The sequence below is a fragment of the Rhinoderma darwinii genome, chromosome 4 (genome assembly GCF_050947455.1).
Source record: "Rhinoderma darwinii isolate aRhiDar2 chromosome 4, aRhiDar2.hap1, whole genome shotgun sequence".
NCBI classification, from domain to species: Eukaryota; Metazoa; Chordata; class Amphibia; order Anura; family Rhinodermatidae; genus Rhinoderma; species Rhinoderma darwinii.
The window spans coordinates 376,102,595-376,124,706 of NC_134690.1; the positions used below are offsets into that span (position 1 = coordinate 376,102,595).

The 22,112-nt window shown below is 40.6% G+C and overlaps 1 protein-coding gene across 12 annotated transcripts in view; it reads left to right on the top strand.

Annotated features, from left to right (window-relative positions):
* Positions 1–21,010: 21,010 nt before the first annotated feature.
* The window catches only part of NRXN1 (neurexin 1), a 1,175,924-nt gene continuing 1,174,822 nt past the window's right edge, over positions 21,011–22,112 (top strand). For all 12 annotated transcript variants that reach the window (XM_075863167.1, XM_075863168.1, XM_075863178.1 and 9 more), the window contains exon 1: positions 21,011–21,149. The gene's annotated coding sequence lies outside the window, so the exon portion shown is untranslated. The remainder of the gene's footprint in view (positions 21,150–22,112) is intronic.

Consider the following 22,112-nt stretch of genomic DNA (forward strand, 5'->3'; position numbering starts at 1 on the left):
AAATTGAATTTTTTATCATTTGAGTGCTGGATCTGCCTTTCCTACACACTATTTTTGTTACTACAACCTGCTGTCGACACAGGATTAAGCTCAGGAGGATCTACGAGCACCCACAGCTTCTTGGATTTTTATGCCTACTTAGGTATCAATCAAGCTTTACACAAAACGCATTGGAAAAACGCATTGGAAAAACGCAACTTGGTTATGAGGTGAGCAAAACTTTAGGTATAATCTTTTTCACTTTTCTCTGTATTTCGTCCTCCAGGCCAGTCTCCTGGGATGACGTTGCATCCCATGTGACCGCCGCTACAGCTAATCACAGGCTGCAGGGGTCTCCTGGGATGAGACGTCATCCCAGGAGGCCGGCTGCTAGCAGGCCGACTAAGTGCTGCAGTTTTCGCAGCGGACATTCAGAGCGAAAAACTGCACCATAGTTTGGTGCGGTTTTCCGCCCAGAATTTTTTTTAGGGTTCCTGAGAAGCAGCTACTGTGTGTATTCACCAGAAGTATAGGAACAGAATATGAGGCTGCCATTGTTTAATAATCACCCAGGGTCATAAATGACATCATATATAACATGCATAGCAAACAATGAGAAATCAGCTTTCATCAATGGAGTACTAGGCACATAAACAAAAGCAAACTATTGCAGTTGCTATGGAAAAACAAAAAAATGAAGGAGAAGAGGTGGAGTGAGTCACAATTCAGTGCATTTCATCTGTTGAACCAGCTCACACCTGGTGCTCACACTTAAGACAAAAAGCAAACATATCAAACAAACTGACGAGAAGCCTTATCCTTAATGTTAATCATGAGTGATGTTGAAAAGAACAGACAAATCCTGCACACACAAAGAAATCCAGTTACGTATATAACATTTGTGATCATAATATGTACTCCATGTGCAATATGTGAGTGTTAATACATTTTGCAACAAAATTGATTATAGTTAAAGGGGTATTCCCATCTGAAACATTTATGCCATAACGACAGAGAACCTCTAGGACCACGCGGAGGTCTCCTGATAACTGTTTGCAGAGGCTCCTAACTAAATTAACTTTATTTAAGAGGTGTTTGCTTGCATGCGAATCTCTCCATTTAAAGGGGTTGTCCGGACAATTTTATTGATGGCCTATCCTTAGGATAAGTCATTAATATCAGATCGGTGCAGCTAAGGCAACTCTAATCTTATACAACCCCTTTAAATCAATTTAGAAAGTAGCGGAAGAGATTTTATACAACCGAACACGAGAGTTGACCGAATTATCTAAATTTACAGGGTTGTTTACTCAGGATCCCCTGCACACGCTGCAAATTTTGGTGCAGAATTTTTTGCCGCTAAAAATCTGCTCCATTCATCTGAATGGGGTTGTTTCTGCAGCAAGCATAAAATCTGCAACAAAATCTGCAGCGTGTGCTGGGAACCTAAGAGGGGAAAAAAACCTGAAATTTCAGTTCAGTTGTATAAATTGTAAGCCGGGTGTATGGATATTTACAGGGAATCAGGGAAACTTTGCCATGGTAGCGCCGAAGATGGGGGGTATAATTTTATTTTTATTTTACACCTACTTTAAAATATCTGGACTAGCGGGTTTTGCTGCGGATCTGCAGGTAATCCAAGCAAATTCAGCAACAATAGGATTTGATTGTGTATTTCTACTTCCCCATTGAAGTCAAAGGGGAAACATATGCAACAAATCTATGCACTTTCTGCGGCAGAAACTAAAGATGTGTTCACATCAGCGTTGGTTTCCATTAATGGGTTCCGCTGCAGCTTTTCGTCTGAGAAAACCATTAACGGAAAGCCAAACGTAAACCTAAGCTTCCGTTTGCATTACCATTGATTTCAATGGTAATGCTTCCGTTGCAAATGGTTTCCGTTCGTCCTCGTTTCGTAAGGTTTCAGTTCGTACGCTATTGATTCCGCTAAAAAACAGAAACCTTACGGAACAGACAAATGGAAACCATTTGCAATAGAAGCATTACCATAGAAATCAATGGTAATGCAAACGGAAACTTTGGTTTCCGTTTGGCTTTCCGTACATGGGTTCCTCTGAAGAAAAGCTGCAACGGAACCCATGAACGGAAAAGCAACGCTGATGTGAACAGGCCCTAACATGCTGTCTATTTAAAAAATGTGCAGTTTAATTTCTGATGGAAATAATTTTGCAGCAAGTGGATGAGATTTGTTTGAATTTCATCCACTTTGCTGCTACTGTATTGTGCTGCGTTTTTTTTAACTATGGAGTACAGTCTGTGCTATGTTCTCTGATTTGTACCCAGTGTAGGAATCTTGATGTGGAGTGGAAAATACGTCCCGCGGAATTTGCACAGCTGGTGTCATCTACCCTCTTCAGCTGCTATCCAACGGTCTCCGATCAAGCCTCGTATCAACAAAAGACTAGGACATCTAGTTGACCAGATAAGTGCTAAACATAATCAGTGCCTACCGAAAGTTCCGGAACACCCTCATAACTTTTGAACGGCTCGAGGTAGAGGGTTGAAATTTGGTGGGATTTAATGGGACCATAAAATCTACCAGTTAAAGCCAAAAGAAAACATCTCCACCTTTGGGGTGGTGGGGTGGGCAGGGGCAGCAAAATCTTTAATGGCACGGGGGGTCGAGTGGGGGCTCATTTGAAAGCTCTTTTCAATACAAAAATGATGCTGCGAACGATTTTGAGATAGGATTTTTTCTTATGACATATTTAACGTTAAATTTATCATCTTCATTATCGGCTACCGCCGATGTTAGCATTACCCAAAATGTACAGCGCGGAGGTCGCACGGTCGGATTTACATCTCATCGGGGTGCTAGATTAATGTGAGTCCCCTTGCCTCTCACTCTTGTGTGTGTGTGTGTGCGCGCGCGTGCACGCGCGTGCGTGTGCGTGTGTGTGTGTGTGTGTGTTTGTACACAGCCCAAGAAAAGGACCCCAGAGTTCATCATTCCCACGGTATTTAACGACACTAAACCCTCTCTGCACTGTGTGTGTGTGTGTGTTGTCCAACCAACCAAAGCAAGACCAAGGACGAGGATGTATTATGTGTATTAGTACAAACATAACAATTACTGTAATAAATCAAATGTTTGCACTGATGTCCTTCAACAACTTGACAGTGTCCTAAGCGAACGTAAAACGTGCCGATAACATTATTTATAACATCTCGTGTGATTGAATTCGAAATGTTCACTATTCTTTCCCGCAGCTCGTCTAAGTTTGCGATCCTAGTCTCATAGACTTTACTTTTTAAATACCCCCAGTAAAAAAAGTCTAATGCGGTCAGATCTGGTGATGTCGGTGGCCATTCTATCGGGCCTCTTCTACTAATTCATTGATCAAGAAAATTATCATTCAGAAGATTTCGAGCTCGCAGAGAAAAATGAGCCGGAGCACCATCCTGCTGATATAAAACATTGCGGAAAGTTTCTCCAGCAATATTTTAAATAGCCCGTATCACTTGGTTTCTTAGCAAATTGCAGCAATTTTCTGCATTTATGTTTCCTTCAATGAAAAACGGTCCTACAATATGATTGCGCAATATTCCGACCAAACGTTAACCTTCTGAGGATACTGGGTATGACTGTCTCTCATCCAATGTGGATTTTCATCTGCCCAATACCTCATGTTCTGTCGATTTACAGAACCGTTTAGTTCAAACGTAGCTTCATCCGAAAAACAGGTTCAGTTGAAAATCTGATGATTACCATCAAATCGTGTCATCATTGTATCGCAAAATTCCACTCTTCTGTCATAATCATCTTTGGATAGCTCCTGAACTAGACGTATTTTATAAGGATGATAATGATGCCTCTTCAAAATTCGACGGACTGTTGTAGCGCTGATATCATTTTGTTGTGCTCCACTCGAGACAGATGTATGAGGATTATCATGTACAGTGAGAGGAACATCTAAAGCTTTTTCATCATTACTCGCATGTTTGGGTGTTCCGGATCTTGGTGCGTCTTTAATTGAACCGGTTATTTCGAAGCGATGAACAGTTTTTTTAACAGTTGACAATGAAATTGGATCACGGATAGGATAAGTGGCATTGAATAAAGCCACTACTTCACGATAGGATCTTTTTTTCTTCGCCATACCCTCTCATCATCAACAAAGTGATCCTTTCTGTTTCGGTCAAATGCATTTTGTGATATGATAATAGGATCTTATTTTTTCTTCGCCATACCCTCTCATCATTAATAAAGTGATCCTTTCCATTTCGGTCAAATGCATTTTGTGTTATGATAACATGAACTGTACAAAAATGAAAATTACTCTCCAAATTAGCGCTCCCTGAAATTCACAAGTGACTACCGAAATGTGTACACATGAAATCATATACCACTAAGAGACAAAAAAGAGCCTTTAACGCCAATGTATATAATATAAAAAGTAAAATCTTTATTATACAGACAATGTACATACTAAAATAGCACAAAGAGAACTCTAGTAAAAAAGCGGAGACCGCACCGAGTGTTATAACCACCAATTACCCAAGGATAGCTGCATACATGTTAGACTGAGTATCAGATTCACAATTAAGTATACCAATAATACACCATTTAGCTCAAGAGTAAGGAAGGGAGAGCAATGTCTCCATAAATAACTGGTTTGAGTAGAAGAAGGGTGCAGTATATATCGTACTGGATGGTAGTTGAATCAAACAAAAATGACTAAGATGCAGACTTAGGCCTCATTTACACGAGCGTATTATACGCGCGTGCGACGCGCGTGCTTTTCACGCGTGTCGTACGCACCTATAATAGTCTATGGGGCTGTTTAGACGATGCGTGAATTTTGCGCAGCGTGAGTGCGTTGCGTAAAACTCACGACATGTTCTATATTCTTGTGTTTTTCACGCAACACGCACCCATTGACTTCAATGGGTGCGTGAAAACAACGCATGCCACACTGACGGTCCTGCGTTGCATGCGCGAAAATCACGCAAGAGCTGTCAAACTCCTGAATGTAAACAGAAAAGCACCACGTGCTTTTCTGGTTACAAACATCCAAACGGAGTGTCAAATTAGAGATGAGCGCACCGAACTTCACCGGGTTCGGCCGAACTCGTTTTAACCGAACCCGGCAAAAAATGTTCGGGTACGCGACGTCAGGAGACAGTCACTGCCCACGGTGCTGAAAGACTTAAACTGTTTCAGCACCATGGACAGTGACTTTCGATCACAATATACATATACGTGTAAAAAAAAAAAAGAAGTTCTGACTTACCGATAACTCCCGGCTTCTTCCTCCAGTCCGACCTCCCGGGATGACAATTCAGGCCAAGTGACAGGCCAAGTGACAGCTGCAGCCAATCACAGGCCAAGCACAGGCTGCAGCCAATCACAGGCTGCAGCGGTCTCATGGCCTGCCGCGTCATCCTGGGAGGTGGGGCCGGATGACAAGAGAGGGACGCGTCACCAAGGCAACCAGACCGGACTGGAGGAAGCAGGCAGTTCATGGTAAGTGTGAACGTCTTTTTTTATTCACAGGTTGGTGTAGATTGTGATCGGCATTCACTGTCGAGGGTGCTGAAAGAGTTACTGCCGATCAGTTAGCTCTTTCAGCACCTTGGACAGTGACGGGCGTCGACTACCTCATCTCTATGATGGCGGCTGCGCGAAAATCACGCAGCCGCGCATCATACACGGATGACACACGGAGCTGTCAATTGCCTTTTGCGCACGCAAAACGCAGCGTTTTTTTGCGTGCGCAAAACGCACACGCTCGTGTAAATGAGGCCTTACCCATAGATGGGATGAAGTGGTATGAAATGAGAGGTGTCCGCTCCGTAACATAGACCCCGACGCGCGTTTCGCCACGTAATGCTTCCTCAGGGGGATGTAGATTGAGGAAGCATTACTGCACCCTTCTTCCACTCAAACCAGTTATTTAATTTATGGAGACATTGCTCTCCCTTCCTTACTCTTGAGCTAAATGGTGTATTATTGGTATACTTAATTGTGAATCTGATACTCAGTCTAAGATGTATGCAGCTACCCTTGGGTAATTGGTGGTTATAACACTCGGTGCGGTCTCGGCTTTTTTACTAGAGTTCTCTTTGTGCTATTTTAGTATGTACATTGTCTGTATAATAAAGATTTAACTTTTTATATTATATACATTGGTGTTAAAGGCTCTTTTTTGTCTCTTAGTGGTATATGTATTATCATGGAGCTGCCTAGATGATATGGGGGGACAGTTGTGGTTTAAACAGTTCTCAGCCCTTGTTACAAATTTGTTTGGAGTCTATATACTGATACACATGAAATCATGTTTTTTTTTTTTGTTTTTTTTTTAGTTAACTGGTAGATTTTATGATCCCATTAAATCCCACCGAATTTCAACCCTCTGCCTCGAGCAGTGCAAAGGTTATGAGGGTATTCCGGAACTTTGGGTAGGCACCGTATAGTGTGTTGCTACAGGAAAATTTATTGGATATCGTTATACTTTAGGAATCATGGACTGATTCCCTTTTTACTGTTTAGCACCACTATATTGAAGTTCTTTTTCCACCACTGGATCCCCCAGCAATAACTAGAACGGGGGTCCCAAACAGCCCAAAAAAATGCCACAATAAGGGTGTGATAAATGTTAATGTTGGGGCAACCCTTTTAAGACTTCCTTCACACACCGTGGGGCAGATTTACTATTCAAAATGCACGAGAATTCTGTCTCAAATTGAGTTGTGCGCCAATTTAAATGTTTTAGATACGTTTGACAATGAGTTGTGGCTAAGCTAAAATGGGTGTGGCTTGAAATGGGACGCTGTGCCCTAAAAATGTGTCAAAATAAGCCAACTAGTAGGTGGTATAAGGAAGAGAAAGGTGTCTCGAATGTCTAGCAAGTTGCGCCATATTTATCATACAGCATGCACCAAATTAGACGCAAGTTTACACTGTCTAAAATGTAAACAGCGTAGTAAATCTGCCCAGTGTCTTTTGGTGGCGCTATATCTTATGCAGACAATTTTTGACTATAAAGAAACCTTTGGGTCAACACAAGAAAAAAAAGACATACCTAGAGAATGCTACATTCTGAAAAAGATGTCACTGAGCACAAAAACGCTACGAAAACGCCACAAACCAAAACACTGTGTATGTCAGGGGTCTCAAACTCGGCCAGGTAAGTGAGCCACATATAGAAAACATGTGAAATTGACGGGCCGCATTACTTTCAAATTTGATACAATACAAAATTATTGTTAATCAATTAGTTATTTGAACTACTATAATAATACTACATTTCTATAATAATACTACATTACTATAACAATAATACTACATTACTATAACAATACTATAATACTACATTACTATAATAATACATTACTATAATACTACATTACTATAACAATACTATAATACTCCATTACTATAATAATACATTACTATAACAATAAATCTATACTACATTACTATAACATTACTATAATACTACCTTACTATAATAATACTACATGACTATAACAATAATACTACATTACTATAATAATACTACATTACTAAAACAATAATACTACAATACTATAATAATAATAATACATTACTATAATAGTACTACACTACTTTAACAATACTATATTACTATAACAATATTACATTACTATAATAATAGCGCTGGGTTTAAACTTTACAGAAATTTGTGAGATTTCTCCACGTGCTTATTTCAAAAATCCGGTTTTCCAGTTTAAGTGTCGCTAAATGCAGTCAGGCGTCTCAATTCGCAGCGTTTGGCAGACACACAAATGTCAAGATTGGGCAGCCCCTTTTTAGATAGTGCCACATAGCCCTCTATAGATAATGCCACGGTACCCTCTGTAGATAATGCCACAGTGCCGTCTGTAGATAATGCCACACACCCCTAGATAATGCCACAGTGTCCTCTGTAGATACTGCCACACACCCAGCTGTAGTTAATGCCACAGTGCCCCTCTGTAGATAATTCCACGGTGCCCTCTGCAAATGCTGCCACAGTGCCCTCTGTAGATGATGCACAATGCCCTCTGTAGATGCTGCCACAGTGCTTTCAACAGATCCTGTCACAGTACCCTCTGTAGATAAGGCCACGCACAACCCTTGTAGAAAGTGTCACACACACCCCCAGTAGATAGCTCCATTGGGGCTCCCTCTAGGAGTGGAATACCCAGCCAGAGCATTGCCGTTGCTTTGGCCAGGGATTCCTCTGCTGGGGGTGATGTCAGGGGAACCTCCTGGACCGGAATGTGAGGCCAGGGGCAACCCCAGAGCGTGTGTCCAAGAGGGGAGCACTAGTATAAGCTCTGCTCCGGAACTCTGGGGAAGCCACTGACATAAGTGTCCATATATGGATAGTGATGTCAGGGGCTTGCCCAGAGCTGTAGTCCCAGAGCAGAGCAGCTTCTAGCACTCTGCCTGGGATTCCAGCTCTGCTCCTGACATCACTGTTCATATATGGACAGAGATGCCAGGGGCAACCCCAGAGCTGTAGTCCCAGGCAGAGCGCTAGTAGCACTCCTACTGGAACTCCAGCTGTGTTCACTGTCCATCTCTGGTGAAGCCCTAGACATCGCTGTCCATATGTGGATGTCAGGGGATTTCACAGAGTCCAGGAGCAGAACCTATACTAGCGCTCTGCCTGGGAATCCGGCTCTGGGGAAGCTCCAGACATCACGTGTCCTTATATGGACAGCGATGTCCGGAGATTGCACAGAGTCCCAGAGCAGAGCCTATACTAGCGCTCTGCCCGGGACTCCGGCAGAGGGGAAGCCCCAGATATCATCGCATGTCCATATATGGACAGCGATGTCAGGGGATTCCCCAGAGTCCCGGAGCAGAGCCTATACTAGCGCTCTGCCCGGGACTCTGGCTCTGCGGAAGCCGCAGACATCGCGTGTCCATATATGGACAGCGATGTCAGGAGATTCCACAGAGTCCCGGAGCAGAGCCTATACTAGCGCTCTGCCCGGGACTCCGGCTCTGGGGAAGCCCCAGATATCATTGCGTGTCCATATATGGTCAACGATATCAGGGGATTCCACAGAGTCCCGAAGCAGAGCCTATAGTAGCGCTCTGCTCGGGACTCCACTCTGGGGAAGACCCTGACAACACTGTTCATATATGAACAGCGATGTCAGGGAATTCCACAGAGTCCCGGAGCAGAGCCTATACTAGTGACTTTGTGTCCCGCGGGCCGCAGGTGACAGCCTCAGGGGCCGTATGCGGCCCGCGTGCTTGAGACCCCTGGTGTATGTAGTGCTTTTTATATTTGACTATAGAATTTAAAACCCTATTAAAAACCCATGAAAGACAGTAAAAGTAAGCAAAACGCAGCAAAAAAGCTATGCAGTTTTAATGTAGCATTTGGTGCAGTTTTTGATGCAATTTTTTGTTCCAAAGCCAGGAAGAAAAAGTATAAGGCCAGGATCACACACACAGTTTTGATGCCGTTTTTGGTGCTGTTTTTGGATTATTTTTTTTTAGCCAAAGGCAGAAGTTGATCGAAAGTGAAGGAAAGGTATAAATAAATGACTGATGCATCTCCTTTCCTTTTTGTCCACTCCTGTGTTTGGCTGAAAAAACTGATCCAAAAACTGCACCAAAACCTGCATCAAAACTCTGTGTGTGATCCTGGCCTCACTTTGGTTTAAAAAAAACTGTGTCAAAAACTGCATCAAAACTAAATGCATGAATGCATCCTAATAGTGTAGCCGTCCTGGAAACTACTATCTCACTAAATGCAGTTAGTGATTCACAGAGAAGTGCCGCACCATTTATTCTTTCAATCGCTTGGGTCTTCAGCTAGAAATTTGTGCAGGACAATTAAGTAGAGAGGTATCAGCAGTTTTTGTTTGATGGCATTTACTTTCTCTGTCAACAGAGAATGAGAAGCCTGGATTAGGTGCCATTGTATAAGGAGGAAAGACACAGCTTGTCACGAACACCACTCCCGGTTCACGTGACTTGGATGCTACTGTAAAGGGGAACTCCGCTTGTCCACTTGTTATAGACTATAACTTACTGCCCCCTCCTCAGCATCAGAGAAGTGACCGTGTTAAACACAGGGGTAGTAGTGAAGAAGTCATCTCCTGCAATTGTGCCCATGTGTTTTTAATGGGGTTGTCACGGATCAGAAAAATATGTTTTCTCCTGGAAACAGCATCACACCTGCCTGCAGGTTGTGTCTGGTATTGCAGCTCTGCTCCATTGAAATTATTATCCCATTTTATGACTTCTGATTTTTAAAACATTTATAAAATGTAATAATAACTGAACTGGAATAAACACATAACAAAGAGGAAACAGATCAATAAGCATCATTATTCTCCAAAAAGTCCTGGCCTTTCATAGGGAAAAGTTGTATCCTCATGTCTATGAACTCGTGTCTGTATATCTGCCAACAAATAAGATAATTTCTTTTACATATCCCTCCTTGTCTTTTTATGGAGTGAAGCATGGGTCAACATGACCGTGCTTAGCAGTAGAAATGAGCGAATTTCCCAAAATATGTTTTGGGTCGGATTTGATCAAATCAGCCTTCTGGCTTCATTTGGTACAAATAAATTTTCTGCAAATCACAAGTGCCCCTAACATTTTTAAAAAACACACCATACTAACCTCTTCTGGTCTCCCGTAGTGACACGTTTCTGCTCTTATTAGCAGATGTCTGTTGAGCCGACCTCCTGGGATGAGGTGCTGTCCCAAATGACTGATACAGCCAATCAGAAGCTGCAGCGGTTACATGAGACTTAACGCCATCTCCGGTGGTCGGCTCAACAGACACCATCCAATGAGAGCAGGGGCCTGTCACTACGGGAGACCAGGGGAGGTGGATATGGCTTTTGTTTTAATTTTTGAAATCCGGCCACAAATCTGCACCAATTCAAACATGATTTGGTGAGGACTTTCGGACGAAATCTGTGAAATGGCGGCATGCATTTTTCTGCAATTCGTGCACTGCGAACCACAACATTTTTGAATTTCACTGAATCTGTAATGTTTGGAAAATTCGGACGAAATTCAATTTGTTTAGAGCCGACTTGCTCATTTCTACAGTAGTTACAGCATTTGATATGGCTCTTCATCCAACTTTGTCGCCATTCAGACTTTACTTTATTCTTTTCACCTCAATAAACTTTATATCTAAGTTAGCAATATAAGGCACTGTTCAAATCTGCGTCATGGCTTCCATTTATAATGTAAGCCATGACGCAGTGACGGATCCATTATACGACGGACACCAGCTAGCCCAAATTTACTTACAATGGGGTCCATTGGTTCCATCAAAGTGTAGATTGTTTTGACAGGAAAAATAGCACTGCATGCACGCTAATGTTCCCAACAAATTTGACGGAATCTGCCACAGAGTCTTTGATGCAGGTGTAAACATAGCCTTAGATGTTTCCTGGACTACAGGTTCATTCAGCTTGATTAATATTTCCCCATTTCAAGTACAATTAACAGGTCCATTGGACAGGTTCATCAATTGTACCTTTTATGTCATCCCTTAATCCTCTTTAGATTGTAAAAATTTACAGAAAGGGTCTTCACCCCTTTTGATTCACTGCCACATGTCATTTGATTCATTAAAGGGCTTACAAAAGATTAGAAAACATGGTTGCTTTCTACCAGAAACAGTGCCACTCTTGTTCATGGGCTGTATCTAGTACTGCAGCTCAGCTCCTATTCTTGAGGAGCCGTTTCTGGACGAATGCCGCCATGTTTTTCTAATCTCATTCAACCCTGGGTTTTAAAGTGCTGAGGAATATTTTGCCACTATATAAATAAAGATTATTATTATTATTATTAAGATCATTAATTATGCTTTTATTTATATCAACCTTGCAGTTCATCTTCATGATCCAAAGCATCAGAATATAGAGATTTGCTCTTTTTTATGGCTACACAACCCTTAACTTTGTGACAGTAATCCACCACTAAGATTTTGACAATCCACCAAATTGTCAGTTTAGTAAGAACCTGGCACCAGAGCCGTCCGCAGGATATAATCATACGTATAAATGTCCAAAGAAGGAGAAAAAAAATATTGTAAGCCCTTAGAACCTGCAATTCCCATATAAGAAGAAGTGTATGTTACATTCTCAGGTTCACCTGCTGATTAACAGGCACAGTCCAGTAGAGGTCTCCAGTCACAAAAAGTGCTGAAACCGAGTGCAGAGGCCAGAGGAAATACAAAATAAACCGACTCATTCTAGAGGAAAAAGACATTCAAAAATGTCATATCATATACTCACGTTTATATATATATATATATATATATATATATATATATATATATATATATACATATATATTCCCAATAATACACACCTCAGCTGCTACAGAACTTCTACCTTTCCAATAATGATTGATTGATTGATTGATTGATTGATTGATTGATTGATTGATTGATATGAAAACTACCATCCTTTTCAAAATGATGGAATGCAGCATCTCAGGTGTGTATTATGATAATTTGCAGCATCTGTTATATGTATTATGATGTTCTGCAGCAGCTGGGACACTATACAATATATACTGTACAGTATCATACACACTGCAGCTGCATATAAACCTCTTTTTTAAAGAGAAAAAGAGCATTACATGTCAGTCAATCAATGGTTGGCATAAGAGAAGGGACTTTCTATAAAGGGATTGGTAAGGCTGGATTCACACGAGCATGTTTGGTCCGTAAAGGACGGAACGTATTTCGGCTGCAAGTCCCGGACCGAACACAGTGCAGGGATCCGGGCTACTAGCATTATAGTTATGTACGACGCTATGAGTCCATGCCTCTGCGTGGAACTACTGTCCCGTACTGAAAACATGATTACAGTACGGGACAGTTGTCCCGCAGCGAGGCAGGGACTCCTGGCGTCGTATATAACTATGATGCTAGGAGCCCGCTCCCTGCAGTGTGTTCGGTCCGGGACTTGCGGTCGAAATACGTTCCGTCCTTTACGGACCAAACATGCTCGTGTGAATCCAGCCTAACAGATTTTATCTGCAGAACGAGATAAGTAGTGTCTATGTAGTGCCGCTCATCTCTCTATAATTGTCAGGTTTAGAGAAATATTAGTTACAGACATGTCAATGGAACGTTTCCAGTAACCTGTATAATATAAATGTGTGCGTGTATGAGTGTGAATAATTTATCATTTAGAGTAGTTTCACCTGCAGTCATATGTAAAACCACAGACTACTTGCCATACTGTAATATCAATATGCCAAATGACAAACTCACTTCATAAAACTATATGAACACTACGTTTACACTCATGCTTAACTCCACCTTAAACAATCATATTAAAGTGTTTAGTTCCCCCAATACTGTGTGTATATATAATGTGTAATTATTATTATTTAGTTATTTACATCTAGCTTATTTATTTAAAATGACTTGTAAGCAATGAGAACAAAACCGTCACTGCTTTAACCCTTTGGGCTTGTCCTGTTTTGGGCTTTCATTTTGGTTTTGATTTTCATAGTCACATTCCAAGAGCCATAACTTTTTAATTTCCCATTGATATAGCCATAGGAGGACTTGGATTTTAGGGTACATAGTATTTATTAATTGACTTTTACTAAATTTTTTGGAGGGAGAAAGATGGAAAAAAAATAGAAAATATGCCATAAAAAGTTTTTTTTTCCGAATTTTACCTCATGGTATAAATGGTGTTACAGACATGTCCTTCCATACCTTTCCTCTAGGCTCGATATATCCCAAGATCAGTGGCGCAAGATGATTCTCAAAACACTTTCGGGAGTTGTTAATACTGTATGTCACCACCCAGTGTTTGAGAAGTGAATTACCGCCCTTTCGACAGTTTTGTCGCAACATTGGATTCACTTTGTAACTTGAAAAATTGGAGACCTTCGCCAAATTCAAGCAAAGGTAAGGTTGCATACATCTGTATATTTATTCTATGGCTTATTGAATTTGCGGCGATAACTTATATGTATTTTTTTTATGGTTGACTATTTTTACTAAATAAAATATTTTTTTATGTAGAAAGTTTAATTTGTTCATTTTGGACATATTTTTTTATTACACTTTTTTAGTTCTCATTTTTTATTAGTCCCACTAGAATACTTGATGCTGCGATCCATTAATCGCTTATATAATGCTTTGAAATATTTAGTATTCCAGCAGAGCGTCTTTACCTGTAAGGGTATGTTCACACGGCTTATTTTTGGCCGATTTTTGGGCCGTAAATGGCATAAAAACGGCACAAAATTCAAAAGCAGAACGCCTCCAAACATCTGCCCGTTGATTTCAAAGGGAAATACAGCATTCTGTTCCGACGGGACGTTTTTTACGCTTGCGAAAAATTATTTTTCATTGACTCTATAGAAAAACAGCTCCAAAAACGGCCGTAAAAAACGCTGCGAAAAACGCGAGTTTGCTTAAAAAACTTCTGAAAATCAGGCGTATTTTCAGGCGTTTTTTTAGTAAGCGTGTGCACAAACCCTAAGAGTATGTTCACACTGAGGGTATGTGCACACGGCAAACTCAAAAACAGCTGAAAATCAGAGGCTGTTTTCTCTGAAAAGAACTCCGTATTTTACAGCCGTATTTTGTTTAGCGTGTGAACATACCCTAAGGCTATGTTCACACGCTAAAGTAAAAACGGCTGTAAAATACGGAGCTGTTTTCAAGGGAAAACAGCCTCTGATTTTGAGATGTTTTTAAAGCAACAAACGTATTTCGATGCGTTTTTTTTTTTCGCTCAGGAAGTGACATACACTTCTTTTTACGGGGCGTTTTTTACGCGTCGTTTTTTAAAACGGCTGCATAAAAAACGCCCGGTCTGAACGAAACGCCGTTTTTCCCTTTGAAATCAATGGGCAGATATTTGGAGGCGTTGAGCTTCCCTCTTTTAGCCGTTTTTCAAGGCGTTTTTGCCTTGAAAAATGCCTGAAAACACAACGTGTAAACATACCCTAAGTGCTGAACAGAGAGGCAATCATTAGACCTATCTATTGATATTGGTCTACCAAAGGAAGACCTGGGATTGATCGCGTTGTCAGGGTGCCGATGGGCTTACGGGGGGAGGCCCCTCCATCTCCCAAACTCCTTAGATGACGCAGTTGTTATTGACCGCAGCATCTAAGGGGTTACACCGCCAGGATTTGAGTTATCTCCGACCTCATCTGCTATTGCAGCATGTCGGCATTATAATACAGTCGACACCTGCAAGTGATGAACATGCACTATCCCTGTGCTGTGAAAGTACAGCAGATCACGGGAGCGTTTTACAAACCGTGACTTACTATTATGTTGCAGGGCGGGGAGGAGAAATCATTATTCATATAGAACAGGGGTCTCTTCAGACTGTATTATTCATACATAGCAGAAATGATTGTAAAACTACAACTTCCAGCATGACTGACAGCCTGTGTCAGAGACCACTGATTTAGGTCCCATGCACACGACCGTAAAAAACCTCCGTTATTGCGGACCGCAATTGCGGTCCTCAAAAACAGACCCATTCACTTTCATTGAACGCGGACACCTTTCCGTAGCACTATGGAAGGGTGTCCGTGCCGTGGAAATATTCCGGGAATTATGGAGCATGTCCGTTCTTTTGCATTTTGTGGGCCGTGCTCCCATACTTTGTATGGGAGCACGGCCAGAAAATGCGGCTGTCAGTCAGCGGCCGGCTGTCCCCGCAATCGCGGGCCGTGATTGCGGGCACGGTCGTGTGCATGGGGCCTTAGAAGCTACTTACATACTCTTTTTAGTAGCACCATTGTGATTTCAAGCGTATATCGAGTGTGAGGCTTTTATTGTGCAGTGGTTTAGTCAGTATATCCTATATTTGAGCTATATTTTGTTTTATGGCTTAGTTTTATTAGCTTTGTGATTGTAGAGAAGGACGATGACACAATGATGTAGAACATGCCATGTGTTCTCTAATGTGTAGTTTTTCTTTCCTACATAGCAGACATCACAAGTTTAGTCTGATAGTCATCTTAGCTAAGAGAAATTATTTGAATGCAATAAATAATTCCTGCTTACTGTACTTGTAGATAATGCATAGTTACAAGCTGTAAACTACTGAATATATATATGTATATATATATATATATATATATATATATATATATATATATATATATATATATATATATATATATTAGACTTATTAGGGTCGAAACATTGTAGCCTGAAGCAATGAATGCAAAAAGGGGATGTGTCCTGAATGGTGGAGATCAGGTTACAGCTGCCAATAGAAGTCTAGGAAGAAGGTATGAGGAAGGAGGAAACAGTAGCAGCTGCAGAGTGAGAGAGAGATGGAGACACACAGAGACGCTGCAGCCGCTTCCTAGTAAGTGTTATATCTCACCCCAGTGCTGGATTCACAGCTACATTGTGTTAGATAGATAGATAGATAGATAGATAGATAGATAGATAGATAGATAGATAGATAGATAGATAGATAGATAGATAGATAGATAGATAGATAGATAGATAGATAGATAGGAATTGTTGCCCTTTCAGCCCAAAGAGCATTAGAGAGGTCTGGCACTGATGTTGGATGAGAGGGCCTGGCTTGCAATCGGCATTCCACTTCATCACAAAGCTTTTTGATAAGGTTGAGGTCAGGGCTCTGTGCAGCCACTCAAGTTCTTCTACACCAAACTTGTCAAACCATGTCTTTATGGACCTTGCTTTGTGCACAGGGGCAAAGTCATGTTGAAACAGAAAAGGGCCTTCCCCAAATTGTTCCCCCAATATAAGCTACAATTGTCCAAAATGTCTTTCTATTTAGTAGCATTAACATTATTCTTCATAGTAAATAAGGGGTCAAACTGTGAAAAACCCCCCCAGACCATTATCCCTCCTCCACCAAATTTTACAGTAGGCACTATGCACTCCCATAGGTACTGTTCTCCTGGCATTCGCCAAACCCAGACTCATCCATTAGACTGCCAGATAGTGAGACATAATTTGTCACTCCACAGAACACGTTTGCACTTCTCTAAAGTCCATTGGTAGCGTTCTTTACACCACTTTAGTCAATACTTGGCATTGCGCTTGATGCAAAACATGATTTAAAGGAACACTACAGAAATTTTAATCTACTGTGTTATGCATAATAATAAGGTGCAAGACAAAGAAATTTAAAGAAAGAATCCTTGTGTTATGGACCAGCCCCTCAGGCTCTACTATAGGAATAATACCAAAAAATCATAATATAAAATATGTATACCTATGGTACGCACAAATGGAGATAGAGGCAACCTTACTGTATAGTGATACTTCCAACTAATATATTATACATATATAAAATGATTCCATAAGAATTACATTTCACTTCCTAGAATAACTGATTGCAGTGACAGCAAAAAACATTGTGTATTCTATGAAAGTGGAGCTCACATTTCAGCACCGAGATGTTAAGAAAAGCTCTGAATGTAAACTGTGAGCATGCAGTAAATCCACGTAAAACTTATACTGCAAGCTACCCCCCCCCCTCTCTTTTCAATGTGCATATAATAATTGAAAAATAAGGGGTGCACTTTACCTAGATGTGACGATTTAAAAGAAAAACTATATTAAAGGTATACAATGAGCAAAACTGATACACTATGTTATGCTTAGTGCAGTAGACATAATATAGTATATACCTTCTGAATGGAGTGCTCCATAACTGGTTGGCGACACGACGTGTATGCTCATCATGAGCGGCTGGATTTTACCGCATCATGACGAGAATACACATCATGCTGATCGCACGGGCACAGAAAGTGTGCCCGTGCAATCAGGAGCGGGGCAAGCAATGGCTGTAATACACCACCGCAGCCCCGCTCTACGGTGGAGTTCAGAGAAGCCTTGAAAGCAGCGATATAAGCTGATCCCTGTGATGTGATCAAGGAGCATACTATTTATGAGAAGACAGCCCTGGACCTCAGCGCTGTCTAACCATATTTCCTGTTGTTAGAGCCTACTTATGACATTTTTTTAACAATAAATATACTTTATTAAATATAAGTGCCAAAACTTAAAATAATATACAAATATTTGGTATTGTCGTGACCGTAACAACCTGCTCAATAAATTTATAGCATGTATGCTGTAAAAGAAAATTAAAAAAAACTGCAACGGAACTGCTTTTTTTCCGCATTTTTGCCAAAATAAAAATGTATATAAATTAAACGATAATACCAATGAACCAAAAAAATTGGCCCTACATAAAGTACAATTCATCCCTCAAAAACCTCAGTCTAATACAGCTACATCAAACTAAAAATAAAAAAGTTACGATCGCGGAGTACAAAAAGGAAAAAAATAAAAAAATTGTTCGGTTGTCAAGGCCAAAATTGGCCCTGTCCTTAAAGGGTTAAACAGAATATCTCTTAAAATAAAAAAATGTTCCCCTTGTCTGTCAAGTTACTAAATATTCCATTCAGTCACCTTATCTATGTGGGAAAACTGGGTTGCAAAAAATATGGTGGCCCCTACAATTCCCACAGGGGTTGTCACTAAGCTTTCCAGAATGGCAAACCTTCTGATATACAGTGATACTTTCTTCACTACAATACATAACAAGACAAATATTTCTTCCAGAACACCGTGATAACGGACTGAGCTAAGATATGAGAATTAACATCAATCATAAGGAATACCACTGATGCCATGGATTGGCAAACGAAACTCTCATGTTTTGGCAAACTTAGTTCTAGTACATCTGGGCTTTACAAAGGACTGCATTACATTATCTTAAATTATTTAGTTATGAGATTTACAAACAGTGAAACCCCAAAGTATAAATTGTGTTTGTGTGTGGAGATGGATAGACTTACAAAATATGGCCAAAAGTGCAGATCCAGCCCACAGATCATTTGTGAGGTCGGGCACTGATGTAGAAGGAGAAGGTCTATCTCACAATCTGCTTTCCACTTGATTCAAAAGGTGTTCGCTGGGGTTGGGGTCAGCGCTCTGTGCAGCCACTCGGGTTCCTCCACACCAAACTTGTCACACCATGTATTCATGGACCTCATGCATAGGGGCACAGTCATGTTGAAACAAGAAACGGTCAAACCACAAACTGTTGACAACATATTTAGAAACATATACTTGTCTAAAATGTCTTTCTATGCTGAATCATTAACATTACCCTTCACTGAAAATAAATGGTCCAAAAAGTGAAAAACAGTCCAAGACTATTATCCCTCCTCCACTCAATTTTACAGTAGGCACTATGCATATCGGGAGGTGGCGTTCTCCTGGCATCTGCCAAACCCTGATTTCTCCCGGAATCTGCCAAATAGTGAGACGTGACGTTTTATCACTCCAGAGAGGGTTTCCACTTCTCCAGAGTCCAGTGGCGGGCGTGCTTTATACCACTCCATCTGATTGGCATTGCACATTGTGATCTCAGCCTTGTGTGCAGCTGCTCGGCCGTGGAAACCCAATTTATGAAGCTCCCAGTGCACAGTTCTTGTGCTGATGTCACTTCCAGTGGCAGGAATTTCATAGTGAGGGATGTAACAGAGGATAGGATATTTTTACACACCACTCACTTCAGCACTTGGCAGCCCTCTTTTTGGTGAGTTTGCGCGGTCCATCGCCCTGTGGCTAAGATATTGTTACTTCTAGATGCTTCCACTTTTCAATGATAGCACTTACAGGTGACCGGGGAAGATCTAGCAGATTAGAAATTTCAGAAACTGACTTGTGGCATAGGTGCTATCCTATGTCTCATCTAAATACCTGATCTCAATAACTCGGAGGAGTGTCTACATACTTCTGGCCATGTAATGCATAAACAGATATATAGTGGGATAAATGGATTAATTGATAGATAATAGGTGAATAGATAGATAGATAGATAGATAGATAGATAGATAGATAGATAGATAGATAGATAGATAGATAGATAGATGATAGATAGATAGATAGATAGATAGATAGATAGATAGATAGATAGATAGATAGATAGATAGATAGATAGATAGATAGATAGATAGATAGATAGATAGATGATAGATAGATAGATAGATATTAGATAGATAGATAGATAGATAGATAGATAGATAGATAGATAGATAGATAGATAGATAGATAGATAGATAGATAGATAGATAGATAGATATGAGATAGATAGATAGATAGATAGATAGATAGATAGATAGATAGATAGATAGATAGATAGATAGATAGATAGATAGATAGATAGATATGAGATAGATAGATAGATAGATAGATAGATAGATAGATAGATAGATAGATAGATAGATAGATAGATAGATAGATAGATAGATAGATAGATAGATGATAGATAGACAGATAGATAGATAGATAGATAGATAGATAGATAGATAGATAGATAGATAGATAGATGATAGATAGATAGATAGATAGATAGATAGATAGATAGATAGATAGATAGATAGATAGATAGATAGATAGATAGATAGATAGATAGATAGATATGATTAGATAGATAGATAGATAGATAGATAGATAGATAGATAGATAGATAGATAGATAGATAGATAGATAGATAGATAGATAGATAGATAGATAATAGACCCATTTATCCATGTATACGCAATCACACATCTCATAGTTTGGGGCTGCATCATTGTGTGTATGTGATTTAAAATTATGCAATAAATGTATCTAAATAAAACCATATATGTAGTTCAGTAGGTCAATTTACATAACTAATCATGGTATCACAAACTGTGTGTTTCATCTATCTATCTATCTATCTATCTATCTATCTATCTATCTATCTATCTATCTATCTATCTATCTATCTATCTATCTATCTATCTATCTATCTATCTATCTATCTATCTATCTATCTATCTATCTATCTATCTATCTATCTATCTATCTATCTATCTATCTATCTATCCTGCATGTATTGATCAGCCTGTGCTGCTTGTGGTTATGTGGAGTGGATGGAGAGCCGGCGCTGTCCGTGGTGCTGCTGCTGCAGAGCTCCGGATAACCCCGCCTCGGTCTGCAGACGGACAGCGGCAGGCGTCATGTGCGCCCTCCTCCTCCTCCCCTCCTCCATCCCCTCCTTCACTCCTGGAGACTGGAGCACAAGCTTGGAGCCGCTGAAAAGGCAGAGCTCTCTTTATCCTAAGACCTGGGCAATTTTCTTTGACAAGACCCGTCGCAGTCCTTGGAATAATCATGCAGGTAACGTGAGCGGCTGTTGTCCTCGTCCTGTACGGGGGATATGTCTGTGTCTGCGCTGCTGATGATGGGAGTGATGCTCCGGGCTGGGTGCGCGCAGCATATTGAGCAGGTACCGCTGCTGCTGAGATGATGGAGCAGAGGAAGCAACTTGTCTGCGGTAATGTCTTATTAGCTGCTGGGGTATTGCCCATAGTGCCCTTAATCTGGATTCTGTTGCCTTGTAATGTCTATGCGACGGAATAATGGGAAAAAAAAATGGGAGGGGTGGGTGGATTAAGCAGATATGGGATGTGTTGCACCCCTAGTGCTATATCTCAGCTGCATTATCTCCTCTTTCTCCCATTATAGTGGTAGAAGGGAGATAAGTAAAACCATTGCCTTATAGAACTGCAGACAGATAAAGAAAAGCAATCCATTCAGCAGGGATGGATGAGAAACAAGAAATATGATGATGAAATGAGAGGAAAGATTTATGGGATGGTGCTCAGCCTGCAGGAGCCCGGTGCTACCATGGGCATCCTTTCATCCTGTCATTTCTTGGGGGTCTTACAGAAGTCTGTACAATAAGGAATCCCCTGAAGGATTGTGAATACGATTCCACTTGCCTTTCATATGAATGATTGTTGATAGGCGTTGTGACTTCTGATCCCAGCCTATTGGTGGTGTAGATGTGACATGTCAACTTAAAATGCTATTATTATTTTCTTCCAATACCTTGTCCTGTGTTGTAGCCGTAAAGCTGAGATTATTGCTAAATGATTATTGCTAAATTTTACTGGATAATTATTATTAGGATAAGAAAGTGGAGGCAATGGTAGAGCAACAACTTACATTAGACATATACATCCACTTATGATATACATCCACTTGCAAGAAATGTATCCCTATAAGTTTAATCACAGCTCGGCTATGAAGAATACAATATATTGTTCTTTTTCCACATCTTGAGTCTTAGTCTTAAGG